Source organism: Herpailurus yagouaroundi, unplaced genomic scaffold (assembly GCF_014898765.1).
Source record: "Herpailurus yagouaroundi ecotype Mexico unplaced genomic scaffold, PumYag 208, whole genome shotgun sequence".
NCBI lineage: Eukaryota > Metazoa > Chordata > Mammalia > Carnivora > Felidae > Herpailurus > Herpailurus yagouaroundi.
This window is the reverse complement of record NW_024412439.1, coordinates 5117347-5132153: the sequence shown is the minus strand read 5'-3', so window position 1 is coordinate 5132153 and position 14807 is coordinate 5117347. Positions and strand designations below refer to the sequence as shown.

The window sequence follows — 14807 nt, the reverse complement described above, 5'->3', positions numbered from 1 at the left end:
GGGGAGGGGCAGAGAGAGAGGGAGACACAGAATCGGAAACAGGCTCCAGGCTCCGAGCCATCAGCCCAGAGCCCGACGCGGGGCTCGAACTCACGGACCGCGAGATCGTGACCTGGCTGAAGTCGGACGCTTAACCGACTGCGCCACCCAGGCGCCCCTAAAAAGTTTTTTAATGTAATATATTAATATGTTTATGTACATAGAATTTAAATACTGTGACAAGAGAACAGAAATAGATCAGTGAGGACAAATAGTTGAATGAGCCTCAGTTTCCTCATCTACAAACATGCAATAGCATCTATTTGAATGACTGGTCATGAAGATTTAATGAAAAAATATGTAATATGCTTATCACAGTGTTTCACAAACTGTAAATTTATATGTTAACAACTCTCACTGGAAATTTTAAAAAGGCCATTAAAGCCAGCCATCTTCCAGGGCACCTGGGTGGTTCATTTGGCTGAGCATCTGACTCCTGGTTCCAGCTCAGGTCATGATCTCACAGTTTGTTGGATTAAGCTCCACATCGGGCTCTGTGCTGACAGCGTGGAGGCTGCTTGGGATTCTCTCTCTCTCCCTCTCTCTCTGCCCGTCCCCTACTTGCATTCTCTCTCAAAATACATAAATAAGCTCACAAATTTTTTTTTAAAAAGGGTGCCATCTTCCAAGTCGTGTCTGAGATGAAATGAAAAATCAAAACCCAGTGGGTAGAGCATGCCCTGGGACAGATTTTGATGAGATTTCAAGAAACCGAGGAATGTGGAAGTCCCCTACAAGGGTTGAAGTTCTCCCCATCTGACTTCTTCATTTCTCCCTTACTCAACAAGCAGGCCATAGAAAAGGAAATGAAAACAAATACAGCCCTCAAAATGTAGTTCAAAGGGGAAGAAGGGGGAACATTAACCCCAAACAAACATGGACAAGATACAAGGAAATGACATGTTAATTCTGTATATAACTTCAAACAGGTGATAAAACAGATGGAATTTAAGAATGATCGACAACAACAAAAACAGCACAAAAAGCAGGCAAAGCCATCAGTCTGGAGAAAAGCATCACCCAAGGAACCCAAGGGTATTGACCTATAGAATACAAATTCAATAAAACTATAATTGAGACACAAGACGATAAAATAAAAGGTTCAGACGAAAAAGGAGATCAAAGAAACCAAATGAAGGATCATAACAATGCTATTTGGGGTCTAACAGCATTTTAGAAAAAGCAAGAAATATAGTAGATAAGGTTAAGTACTATATTAATGACATAGGGGAAGGACATCTGGTATGCTCGATGAATGGAAAAGACAAGGAAATTAAAGCAACTCGAGTGGGTGATTAACATAGGAGACAAAGAAGATCCAACATAAAGCTACTTGGTGTTCCTACAACTAAGGAACCAAAGAGTGGGAAGGAAAAAGTATTCAGAGATACAATGGAGAAAAAAAATGTCCCTAAGAAAATAACTGAATCTACCAATTGAATGCATATGGCGTATACAGAGAACTAACAGTGTTCGCATCAATGGGGCACCCAGGTGGCTCAGTCAGTTAAGCATCGGACTCTTGATTTTAGCTCAGGTCATGATCTCACGGTCAGGGAATTGAGCCCCGCCCAAGTCAGGGAGCTCCCGGGGAGCCTGCTTGGGGTTCTCTCTCTCCCTCTCCCTCTCTCTCTGCCCCTCCCCCACTCACCATGCATGCTCGCTCTTTCTCAAAAAAGAAAAAAATAATAAATAGTTACAAGGAAAGAAAGTGTTGGCATCATGACATAACCCCAATTAATTATTTAACTTTGAGGATAGGGAGAGAGAGCCTTCAGCCCTGGTAACAAGAAATTGTAATTTAGCGCAAGAGAAAAAGTCGGGCTAGCCTCAGATTTCACCACAATAGAGTTCAACGCCAGAAGACCATGAAACAGTATCTAAAAAGTTCTGAGGGAAAGAAAGAATGACTATATCTTGCCAAGTTAATTTTCAATCATTAAAACAAGTAAAGAATTCAAGTAGCATGCCACTGTTGAGCCATTGTGGGGGGAAGAAACTATACTACTCTTTTTTTAAAAAAAATATTTTATTTATTTTTGAGAGAGAGACAGAGCATGAGCAGGGGAAGGGCAGAGAGAGGGAGACAATTTGAAGCAGGCTCCAGGATCTGAGCTGTCAGCACAGAGCTCGACTCGGGGCTCGAACCCAATGAACCGTGAGATCGTGACCTGAGCTGAAGTCGGACGCTGAACCGACTGAGCCACCCTGGCACCCCTCCACTCTTTGTGGTGGAAATCTTCTTACCTGACCTTGAAGGAATTTATTAAGGTCTAGAATTTGTATGGTGACGATTTCTGCAGATTCACTCCATCTTCTCTTTCTTCAGATAAATGAAAGTTAATATTTACTATGAGAAAATAAAAACAGTAAGAGAATTTTATGCCACCCAAGACTTTATAGGATTGTTCCTTGGACGGGACCTTGTAGTTAGCGAGTGCAAAGCAAATTCATCACATTCTCTCTTTGCATCTGTCTCTGTCTCTTTCTGTCTCTCTCCCTCTCTCTCTCCCCACCCCTCCCTCATGCACACACACACACACACACACACACACACACACACACAACCTTGTCGTATAAGACCCGAGCTCTGTGAACTCACCAGACCGCATATGCTTCAGTCTATAATTACATGTTCTGTTTGGTAAGATAAATACAGTAAACCTTTCAGCGGGTCTGTCTGTTTCTTTGCTACACTTTCCCTTTGGTCAGTGGTTTGCGATCAGAATTGCATACTAGAATCACCTATCGAGATTTTACGTTTTATAATGCAGATGTCTTAACTTGTGTTCTTTCCAGCAGTGTTTTTTATTGCCAGTCTCAGGAACCACTGATTTAGAGAAAAGTTTCTTTCTTATGTAGGAATTGAGACTCCCTTGTATGTCCACAGCGTGGCTAATTCTTACAGAATCATACGTGTTCTTGTTTACTTAGCTGTTCAAGGCAAAATGAGCCCAGAGCCCCCTTTAAAAAAAAAAGGAGATTTGGGAAAGAAACAGAGGTCACTGTGGCATGTGCTGACTGTATATTCCAGACCTTGGAAAATATACCTACATCATCCCATTGTGCCTTCAAGAGAGTGCTGCCTTTGGGAGACAGCCTCTGCATGTCCCAGCTTCTTCCAAAAGAAATGGGCAGGGGTGCCTGGGTGGCTCAGTCGGTTAAGCGTCCGACTTCGGCTCAGGTCATGATCTCACGGTTCGTGGGTTCGAGCCCCGCGACGGGCTCTGTGCTGACAGCTCGGAGCCCGGAGACTGCTTCGGATTCTGTGTCTCCCTCTCTCTCTCTCTCTCTGCCCCTCCCCAGCTCGTGCTCTCTGTCTCTCAAAAATAAATAAACATTAAAAAGAAAGAAAGAAAGAAAAGAAACGGGCTAACGGTTGTCTTTTGAAAGAGATCAGTCCTGGGGTAGGAAAAGAAGACTTTGTCGGTGGACCTCAGGCTGGTTTCAGGGGAATGTCCTTGTCCCTTTGGGGGCATTTTAGCAGTGGGGCCTGAACTGAAAATGTGGAGTCGCATGGAGCTTCCTGGTGGGCAAGGAAAGAGTAGAGAGTGCACGATTAAGGGGCTCTGGAGTGTGGCAGCCTGGATTCGGATCCTAGTCTGCATTTGCTGGCTCTGTGCCCTTGAGCAGGTTACGGAATCTCTCTGTGCCTTAGTTTCCTCATCTATAAAACAGATCTCATCGGGCAGTTGTGACGATCAATGCGATAGTACCCACCAAAGGCTTAGAATAGTGCTTGGTGCCTTATGAGCACCCAATAAATGCTGACTGTTCCTCTTATAACACGGAGCAAGCTGGGACCCAGGAAGGATAGAGCTCCATGAAGACCCCTCAGAACCTGCCCGGGCTGCATCGTGGAGTCACTGTAAGTCCTAATGAGCCTCGACCAGATGTACAATCCTGTCCTTGTAGAATTAGGAGGGACAGCCCATGGCTCTCTCCGTACCCTGCCCCCCCAAGGCCAGGTGGTAGCAGATAGCTATGGCTCCACAACGGCCAACAGCAGCAGAGAAACTCTCAATATGGCAAATCGGGAAGCAGTAACCTGTCAGAAGCAGCCAGCACATGCCTTCAGGAAGCCTAATCTGACTGCCATCGAGCCAGTGGGGGCTGTTTTCACCAACATTGGGATTCAAAAAAGGGAGTGAGGCCCTGGCCACTGCATGATGAGGCTTCACCCTATGGATTATTCTAGGGCTGGGATCCCAATGACCGCAGGTGCTCCCGACAGCATAGCAGTGGCCAACAGCAGGTATGTGCCACCTGGGCCTCCTTGCTCTGTGGTCCTGTGGCTGCAGGGGTGGCCTGGGGTCAGCTCTGCCTGTCCTCCTCCCTCCTCCCTCCTCCCTGCATCACAGCTGGGGAGGTGTGGGCTTCCAGATGCCAGAGCCCTTCAATGTTTGCATTGCTCTCCAAAGACAATCATACTTGCAAGGCAGACGACGGTGTGAGCAGAAAGGGCGACCGCTCATTAGTGAAACTCTGGAATGTTCTCCGGCCAGCGCTCGAATGATAAGACACCGACAGAAAGAACCTCCTTTCTGCGGGACAAGCCCCCAGTCACCTTTGCCACTGGACTAAAAGCTTTCAAAGGGTGAACAGAAGTGCCATAAATCTCGGAGGCGACGTTAAATGTTTGTCACTGAAACACTTAAGACTTGTTTCAAACCCATTCCTTTCTGCAAGTTTATAACAAATAACTGGCTGACTTAACCTCTACAAGAGTATCTCCTTTTTCACTACAAATGGAAACAAATGGTCTATAAAGAGCGGGACCCTGCTGATGGGCGATGCTCAGCCACTGTGTGGTCTCCCAGCCCTGCCCAAATGGGGGAGCCGTCTCTTTTGTTTAGATTAAACTGGCTCTTGCTTCTATGGCTTTAGGGCGGCCAAGGTTTTAACTGGACTTTCTTTTAAACTGCCCATTAATCTTCCCTCCCCTCTCCCTGCTGAACGAATGAGTAAAGTAAATTATTTACATTCTGATGTTGCAAGAACTCTCCCTGCATTAAGCTCTCATTTGAGCCTCAAATGTATCTGTAGATGGTGTTTACCTCACCCCCTCTTTATCATGACTGCACAGCTTCTCCAGAGAGATCACCTGTTGGGCTAAAATGTGACACAGATACAAACCTTGTTCCCAACCACCTGTGCGTGCCGTGCCCTGAGCCACACGTCCGAGCCACCCGATCCTGATTTTACCAAGTTCCAAATGCAAGCGTCTCGGTGCCTCGCGTCTTAGACTTAGCTTGCTCTTCGATATTCCAAATGTTCATCACTCCTGGAGGAGAATCAAAGCCCATCAGATGCTTTTCAGAATCGATCCACTGTATGTCTTCTCAGAGTGAGGGGCGAGGGCCTTTGCTGGAGAGAATGTCATTCTCTGTATCAGCCCTGCTGGCCCCGATGAGACGAGAAGCCGCCTAGGAGTGGATTGTCAACATGGGGCGAGTTGGAAGGACCAACACCCACGTGCACTCAGCCCTGAAATTCCACTTTTCTTTCGTGGGGCAGAGACAAATAAGAAAATGCATTTTTTTTAAGGCATCAGGGGAGAAGAGTCCAGGAAACGCTACCGAAGGGGAACGAGTAAAGCAAGATCAAAGCAAGAGGAGAGTTAGAAGCACAGGACATCGCAGGTTACGCCTGCAGCCGAAATAACAATTTTTTATTAAGTTACAGTTAATACAGTAACTTTTAATTAGAAGAAGATAAGCCAGGCAATATCTATTAGGGCAGACACGAGTTTACGAAGCATCTGTTCTGTCCTTCTCTTAATATGCTGCCTCATTAATTTCTTGGGGACTTGATTTCTTTTGGCCTCCGTTACAAGTTCTTAATTTCACCCAACAAGCCAATGGAATTTAAATTCAACACCTATATATGTCATATTTTGCTGACTCTTGCCCAAACTTTGCCAGTAATGAAGCTGTTCATCTCTTACAAATCCCCCCCAACTATCAATTATTTCCGGATGTTCCAGGAAAATAGTGTTTCTTTTTAATTTTCTTTTTACATTTATTTATTTTTGAGAGAGAGAGAGAGAGACAAAGCACAAACAGGAGAGGGGCAGAGAGAGAAAGAGACACAGAATCCAAAGCAGGGTCCAGGCTCCGAGCTGTCGGCACAGAGCCCGACGCGGGGCTCGAACTCACGAACCGCGAGATCATGACGTGGGCCGAGGTCAGACGCTCAACTGCCTGAGCCACCCAGGTGCCCGCAGGAGAATCATGTTAAGAATGGCCTAGCACCTGGATGATGGCTTCCATTTTTTTTTTTTTTTCCTCTGAAGCTTTGGCTCCAGTGATGCCCTAGGCATCAGGGCCTCAAGGTCCCCCTGAACCTTGCCCTGGAACTACAATCTCCCACTGTGTACCACAACTGATGCACAGGACCAAAGACTGCTGTCCTCTGGACTTCTCCAAGCATGGAGTCTTCCCTATAAAATTCCACCTCCTTTTGTATCTCACTCTGTCTTATGAACAACAAAGAAATGCTGCTTGGGCTTCAATATCGTAGAGCTATTAGCCAAATGTTTCCGTGTTTTGCCCAGAGCCCCCTTTCCTGGCTGTTTCCCAGGCTGGTAGCCCCGGTCAGGATGCACGACTGAGAGCCAAACACTATCTGGAACTCAGATCCCCCCCTCCCTTCCACTGTGCATGGGTTTGGTATGTGACCAAGCTTGTCTTACATGGGCCTTTGGGGCAATCAACTTCTGGAGGCCCGTTCTACCAGTTAACCCGATGCGTGTTAAGTTCCAGCAATAGAACCAAGCTGAGGACTCTCGCACATGAATATCACTTCGCTTGTACTAAAAGCTATCATGTCTCAGCAAGTTCTTTTGTACTTCTTCAAATCCGGGGAAATTCCTAAATAACTGGCCATAGACCAGTAGCATCCAGAATATGTGTATCACTGGTTAAAAAAAAAAAAAACAAACATGCAGATCCTCACCCCAAGCTTCTAAATCAATCTCTTTGTCGGGCGCTCGTGTGGCTCAGTCGGTTGAGCGTCCGACTTCGGCTCAGGTCATGATCTCACGGTTTGTGGGTTCGAGCTCCGCATCGGGCTCTGGGCCGACAGCTCGGAGCCCGGAGCCTGCTTCGGATTCTGTGTCTCCTTCTCTCTCTGCCTCTCTCCCCTGCTCGTGTTGTCTCTGTCTCTCAAAACTAAATTAAAATGGTTTTTGAACATTAAAAAAAACACATCAATCTTTGTTAGGAACTAAGCTTTTGTTTTGTTCTTTATTTTAGTTCTCTCAAATGATTCTTTCAGTCAACTAGGTTTGCAAAGGCTGTGTCAGAGCCCCATCTGACCTCAGCCCTGTCTGAGCATACGTTCCCTCACTGAATTCACTTCTGGAATATCTTCTCTCTGACTCCCTCTTCCTCAGACTGTTATAATGGAGATACATCATGGCCCTTGCCCACAAATGCTGTTTCTAATGGACTTTCTCAAGCTGTGTCTGGACAAACACCTTAGGGGACAATTTAGACGATTGTGGAGCTAAGGGGAAGAAAGGGTGTGGGGGATTCTTATGTTAGGCTTACCCCAGATTTAAACTCAAAATATCCAGGGGTTCTGGCCAGGAATCTTTTTGTTTGTTTCTTGGGAGAATTTCCCAGCTTTGGGAACTTTAGCAATATTTAGCTGGATAATTTTTTTTTTTTTTTAATGCACCAGGATATGATCTGGTCCATTCATGATCTCATCAAATAACCAAAAGATTTCTTCCTAATAAATACTCCACAGGCTTCAGAACACATCAGAAAATAAAGTGGATTGATAGATGAGTAGCAGGAAGGATAGATAGGCACGTGATAAAGGAAATGTAGTAAAATGTTCATTGTAGAATCTATATAGTAGGTTTATGGGTATTCACTGTACAATTCTTGCAACTTTATTTATTCCTTGGAAAAATTTCATAATAAAATGATGGAAGAAAAGACAGTAGGATAGAATGTTCCCTCAAAACATATTTTCTTTGAAATATTTTTTAAATGTTTATTTATTTTTGAGACAGAAATAGCATGAGTGGTGGAGGGGCAGAGAGAGAGAGAGGGAGACACAGAATCCAAAGCAGGCTCCAGGCTCTGAGCTGTCAGCACACAGCCTGACATGGGGCTCGAACCCACAGCCCATGAGATCATGACCTGAGTTGAAATTGGACACTGAACCAACTGAGCCACGCAGGCGCCCCCTTCAAAACATATTTTGACGCTATACCACAACTGAATAAAATGATCAGTTTAATCGCTGATAAGTATAACTCCAGTGCCCTTAAATAATATATGTGCTATTTCTGAAGTAATGTACTATCTATGCCTATCAAATCACATATCTTGCTTAAGTGGAATTTTTAAAAATAAATGAAGTGCTCATGTTTTATCTTGATAAAATGTAAAAGCTCTTCCTCTTTCACTCTTCCCCCTCTTTATTTGCACGTGCATTTCCTAGTTTTCAAATTATTTGAATCACATAAATAGAAAAAACCACATAGAAATATCACTTCACAAATGTCATGAGGGAAGTGAAAAAAAAATCAAGATAAAACTATAATTTCCAGGAAGGTCAACCGAGAATGTTATTGTGTTCTGTGCTGGTAACTTTGAAAAGCCTGTATTCAAAGTTGAACATTTCCTGCTGAGGAAATTGAGCTTGGAGAAATCAAGATCTTCAGGATCACGTCAGTAGTGGCCAAGTTAGAAAGAGAACACAAATGCCCTGACCTTGTTACTATTCTTTATTCACTCTCAAAATTTACTCAGATATAAATGACTTTAAATGTCTGTGCGTAAAAATTACTGTAGTTAAAATCCTTGGTTTACATTAGTCAATAAATAGCTTTGGAACATTAATAAAATTATACTACTCAGATGTTTTTGACAAATCACATCCCTCTAAAAAGGGAGATTTAAAAATGAAACATAAGACAAGACTATCCTTAGGAGAAAATATTTGCAAGTAACATCTGATAAAGGATTTGTATCCATAATATATAAAGAACACTCAACACTCAACAAGAAAACAGACAATCCAATTTTTTTTTAAATGGGTGAAAGTTCTCAATAAACTTCTCACCAAAGAAGACACAGACAGCAAATAAGCATATAAAATGATGTTCAACATCATTAGTCATAAGGGAAATGCAAATTAAAACCACAATGAGATACCACTCTCCATGTATTAGAATGACTAGCAATAAATCAATAAACAAACAACTTACAGCACCAAGTGCTGGCAAGAATGTAGAGCAACTGGAACACTCATAGATTCTTGGTGGGAACGCCAAGTAGCACAGCCAGTTTGGGAAAAAACTCAACAGTTTCTTATAAAATTGAGTATGCCCTTAATAAGCAACTGAGTAATATCACTCCTGGGTATTTACCCAACTTAATTGAAAATTTGTGTTCCTACAAATGTTTATAGAAGCTTTATTCAAGTTGCCCCAAACTGGAAACAACCTAGCCCTTCAATAAGTGAATGAATAAACAAACTGGTGTATTTGTGCAATGGAATATCCTTGGCAATAAAAAGGGATAAACTGATTTCTCCTTCTGACCAAGGTGTAGTAATAGAGACTGTATTTACGCTCTTGACTGAAACAAACAAAAATCAATAAAGTACATGAAACACCAGTTTTCAAGACAGTGGATACCAAGCAAAGAGGACCAATGGTTCCTGAAAGACGGAACGCTAATGAGGGGAGCCCTATGGTTGTCTCAACGCCTTGAGAGGTTTCCAGGACAAAGCACTGGGAGAGGGAATCCTGGTGGAGCCCAGCAGTTGAAGAGCAGAGCTGAGAATTTAGGAAAATCAAGATGGCTAGAGTTCCCAAGATACAGTAGAGTCAAAAAGGGAACTGTAAAAAGAGAGAACTGCAGAGATCTGCAGAAAAGTCTCATCTAGCATTGAGGTGAGCACTAATCAGTGAAAGCCTGTGTAGAAACTACTTCAAGCTGGGGAAAGAAACATCTGAAAGGATTAGGAGCAACAGTGCCTGGTGCTTGTACAGGACTATTTACAGCTTACGGATGACTGATATTGTCAGGTTTGAATCTGTCATCTTGCTGTTCGTTTTCTCTTTGTCCATATTTTCTTTTCTTCTTTTTCCCTTTTTTTTTTTTCTGCATTGTTCTGAGAAGGTTGAATATCTTTATCAATATCAACATTGATATCAATAAATGCTGATATTTATCGGGGCGCCTGGGTGGCTCAGTCAGTTGAGCGTCCGACTTCGGCTCAGGTCATGATCTCGCGGTCCGTGAGTTCAAGCCCCGCGTAGGGCTCTGTGCTGACAGCTCAGAGCCTGCAGCCTGCTTTGGATTCTGTGTTCCTCTCTCTCTGGCCCTTCCCCTCTCAAGCTCTGTCTCTCTCGCTCTCTCAAAAAGAAATAAACATTTAAAAAAAACTTAAAAAAAAATAATGATATTTATCGAGATAAATATTGATATCTCTATCAACATTTTAACAACTTTGCCGGCTTCTTGGTTATAACTCTTTGCTGTTTTATTTTAGTGGTTGCACTAAGATTTATGTTAGACCTATTTTAACTCCCCACAAACTAGCTTCAAGTGGTATCGCACCATTTCATGTATGGTACGAGAACCCACTAATAGTATACTCCAATTTCTTCTCTCCAGCCTTTGTGCTGTTGTTTTCAAACATTTTGCTTTTATATATTGTACAAGCATCATACTACATTACCCTTGTTTCAATAATTATTTTGTAAACAGATTCAAATAGTACGAAAATACCTTATACATTTACCAATGTAGTTGTCAACTCCTGCCTTCTTCATTCCTTTGCGTAGATCCGTGTTGCCATCCGGTCACGTTTCTCTTCTGCCTGAGGATTTCCTTTCATTTTTTTTTTGTGCAATACAAAGCTGGTACCAAGGATCACAGCTTGTGTATGCCTGAAAGCATTTTGATTTCACCATGATTTCTTGAAGACATTTTTGCAGGGTGTAGAACTTTACGTTGATGGGTCTTTTGCTTCATTGTCTCTTGCAGTATTAATAAAGTAAACAAATAATCTCAATAGACAGAAAAATCATATGACAAGATCCACTTCTGATTTAAAAAAAAAAAAAAAAAGAAAAGAAAACAACCTCTGGATGCTGGGGTGGCTCAACTGATTAAACGTCCGACTTCGTCTTAGGTCATGATCTCATGGTTCTGAGTTCGAGCCCCACAATACGCACTCTGCTGTCAGAGTGGAACCTACTTCATATCCTCTGTCTCCCTCTCTCTCTGCCCCTCCCCACTTTCTCTCTCTCTCTCAAAAATCAACATTAAAAAAAAAAAAACTCTCAACAAACTAGATATAGAAGGGAAGTTTCTCTACCTAATAAGAGATATTAAAATAAAAAAAAAACCCTAGAGTTAGCATATATATAATGGTTAAAAACTAAATGATTATCCCTTTGAAATCAAGAACAATACAATGATAGCCATTCTCACCATTTCTTTGCAGCATTGTCCTTACTGGACATTCTAACCAGTGCAGTAAGGGGAGGACAAGAAATCAAAGGCATTCAGTTTAGAAACAAAGACATAAACCTGTCACTTTTTTCAGATGACACGATCTTCTACATAGATAATTAAAGGGAACATAAAAAAATCTGCTGGAACTAGTAAGTGAGTTTAGCAAGATTTCAGATATAAGATCAACAGGGAAAATCAATTGCATTTCTTTTCTTTTCTTTTTTTTTTTTTTTACATTTTTATTTATTTTTGAGAGACAGAGACAGAGCACAAGGTGGGGGGGAGGGGCAGACAGAGAATGAGACACAGAATCCGAAGCAGGCTCCAGGCTCTGAGCTGTCAGCACAGAGCCCGATGCGGGGCTCAAACCCACTAACTGTGAGATCATGACCTGGGCTGAAGTCGGATGCTCAACCGACTTTTGCAGGGTGTGGACATCAACACCCAGGTGGCCCCAAATCAACTGCATTTCTATATACTAGCAACATACAATCAGAAATAGAAATTTAACCAAGAGTATAATTTACAATAGCATCAGCAATATGAAATACTTAAGGACAAATCTGACAAAGATGTGAAAGTTTTGTGAAATCTACAAAACTTTCCTCAGAGAACAAAAAAGAGACATAATGAGGAGAGAGATATGTATGTTTATTGATTGAGGAATCAGTATTGTTAAGATGAAAACTCTCCTCCAAATGATCTAAAGATTCATTGAAATCCTGATAAGAGTCCTGGATGCTTTTGTAGAAATTGACAAACTGATTTTAAAATTCATATGGAAATATAAAAGACCTAGAACAGGCAATGAGATTTGGGGGGGAAATAAAGAACAAAGCTGAAGGAATAACACTACCTGATTTCAAGAATTATTATAAAATTACAATAATGAAGACAATGTGGCATTTATGCGAAGATAAGTAAATAGGCCAATTTAATGAATAGAGAATCTAGAAGTAGACCCACACATATACGAACAATTGATTTAGGGCAAAGGTGCAAAGACAATTCAGTCAATAAATAGACTTTTCACCAAATGGTCCTGGAACAATTGGATATCCACAAGCAAAAATAAATAAACTTCAGTCCTTACCTTGCACCATTAAGAAACATTAACTTTAAATCAAAAATGAGCGCATAGATATAAATGTAAAACCTAAAACTATAAGCCATCCAGAAGGAAATATAGGAGAAAACTTTTGTGACTTTTCGTTAGGCAAAGATTTCTTCCATACGATACCAAAAGCATGAGTCACAAAAGAAGAAATTGATAAACTAGGCTTCAGCAGAACTTAAAAGCTTACTTTTCAAAAGATCTGTTAAGAAAACAAAAGACAGGGGGCATCTGGGTGGCTCAGTCAGTTGAGGTCCAACTTCAGCTCAGGTCATGATCTCTCACTTTGTGGGTTTGAGCCCCGCATCAGGCTCTGTGCTGACAGCTCACAGCCTGGAGCCTGCTTCAGATTCTGTGTCTCCCTCCCTCTCTCTGCCTCTTCCCCGCTTGTGATCTCTCTTTCTAAAAAATAAATAAACATTAAGAAAAAAAAATTTTTTAAAGAGTATGAAAGACAAGCAACGGACTGGGAGAAAATATTTAAAAATCATGTATCTGATAACAGACTTCTAATATACAACCGACGTTAAATATATTCAAAATACACCTAAAAATCTTAAAATTCAATACGAAGGAAACAATTTAAAAAAAACGAGCAAACATAAGATTCAAGCATTCATGTTGCTAGAAGAGACAGCAAATGAACTTGTAGAATAAACATCTATATCATTAGTCATCAGGGAAATGCAAATTACACACAATAAAATACCACTGCATACCAATTAGAATGGCTACAATTGAAAAAGATTGACCATACCATGTGTTGGCAACAATACAGAGAAACCAGAACTATTCGGCATTGCTAATATGAATGTAAAATGGTGGAACCACTTTGTGAGAGCTTGTCAATTTCTTAAAAAGGTCAGGGTACACCTCCCTTCTGATCCAGCCATTCCACTTTGTCCAAGAAAAATGAAAGCATACATCCACCCCCAAAAAGTAGTGCATGAATGGTCACAGTCACTACTTGTGATAGCCCCAAGCTGGCAACAATCCAAACATCTATCAGGACAGATTATGGATGTTTATTTGCTATGAATCAACAAAGTGAGTTCTCTCCATTCAAAGGAGTACTACCCTGCAACAAAAAGGAACGGATTAATGAAATATACGAAACCAAGGATGAATCCTAAATTAATTTTGCTGAGTGAAAGAAGCCAGATAAAAAAGGAATACATATTTTATGATTTTATTCCTATAAAATTCTAGCAAATGTAAATGTATCTTTAGTGATAGCAGATTGGTGGATGCTTAGGGATGGAAGAAGTCGAGAAGGACATGAGAAGTGATGATAAAGGGGGACAAGGGCATGATTGATCTGTCTTGTCTTGTATTGTATTGTATTATATTGTATTTTGGAGAGAGTGCACGCAAGTGGGGGAGAAGGGAGAGAGAGGGAGAGGGAGAGAGGGAAGCTTAAGCAGATTCCAGGCTCCGTGCCCCCAACACAGGGCTTGATCCTACAACCCTGGAATCATGACCTGAGCTGAAATCAAGAGTCAGATGCTTAACCGAACTGAGACACTCAGGTGCCCCTAATATGTATTTTTATTTTTTTTTATTTTATTTTATTTTTTATTTATTTATTTATTTTTTTTTAATTTTTTTTTTCAACGTTTTTATTTATTTTTGGGACAGAGAGAGACAGAGCATGAACGGGGGAAGGGCAGAGAGAGAGGGAGACACAGAATCGGAAACAGGCTCCAGGCTCCGAGCCATCAGCCCAGAGCCCGACGCGGGGCTCGAACTCCCAGACCGCGAGATCGTGACCTGGCTGAAGTCGGACGCTCAACCGACTGCGCCACCCAGGCGCCCCCCTAATATGTATTTTTAAAGCAAAAAGCACACGAGTGTATACATTTATAAAAATATGTTCAGGTAAATAAATATAGTATGCATACCTACTAATATATATATTTATATTTATTTTTTATATTTAACCTTATATTTATATTTCATTTATATTCTGTTACATATTTATATATTATATATTTTATTTTTTATTATTATATTAATATATTATACTATTATATAATATATAGTATATTATATATTTATATATAACTATATATTATATATTATAAATATAAATATATATAAATATAAATATATAAATATATTTATAATATATAATATATAGTTATATATAAATATATAATATA

At 41.1% G+C, this 14807-nt stretch overlaps 1 long non-coding RNA gene across 10 annotated transcripts in view; it reads right to left on the bottom strand.

Annotated features, from left to right (window-relative positions):
- LOC121015876 (uncharacterized) overlaps positions 1 to 14807 on the bottom strand; it is a 183420-nt gene that overhangs the window by 30777 nt on the left and 137836 nt on the right. The window contains exon 7 of one of the 10 annotated variants that reach the window (XR_005784019.1): positions 10908 to 10960. The exons of the other annotated variants lie outside the window; for them this stretch is intronic. This is a non-coding gene — a long non-coding RNA (uncharacterized LOC121015876). Of the gene's footprint in view, positions 1 to 10907; positions 10961 to 14807 lie in introns of those variants that run through there. 10 annotated transcript variants of the gene reach the window in all.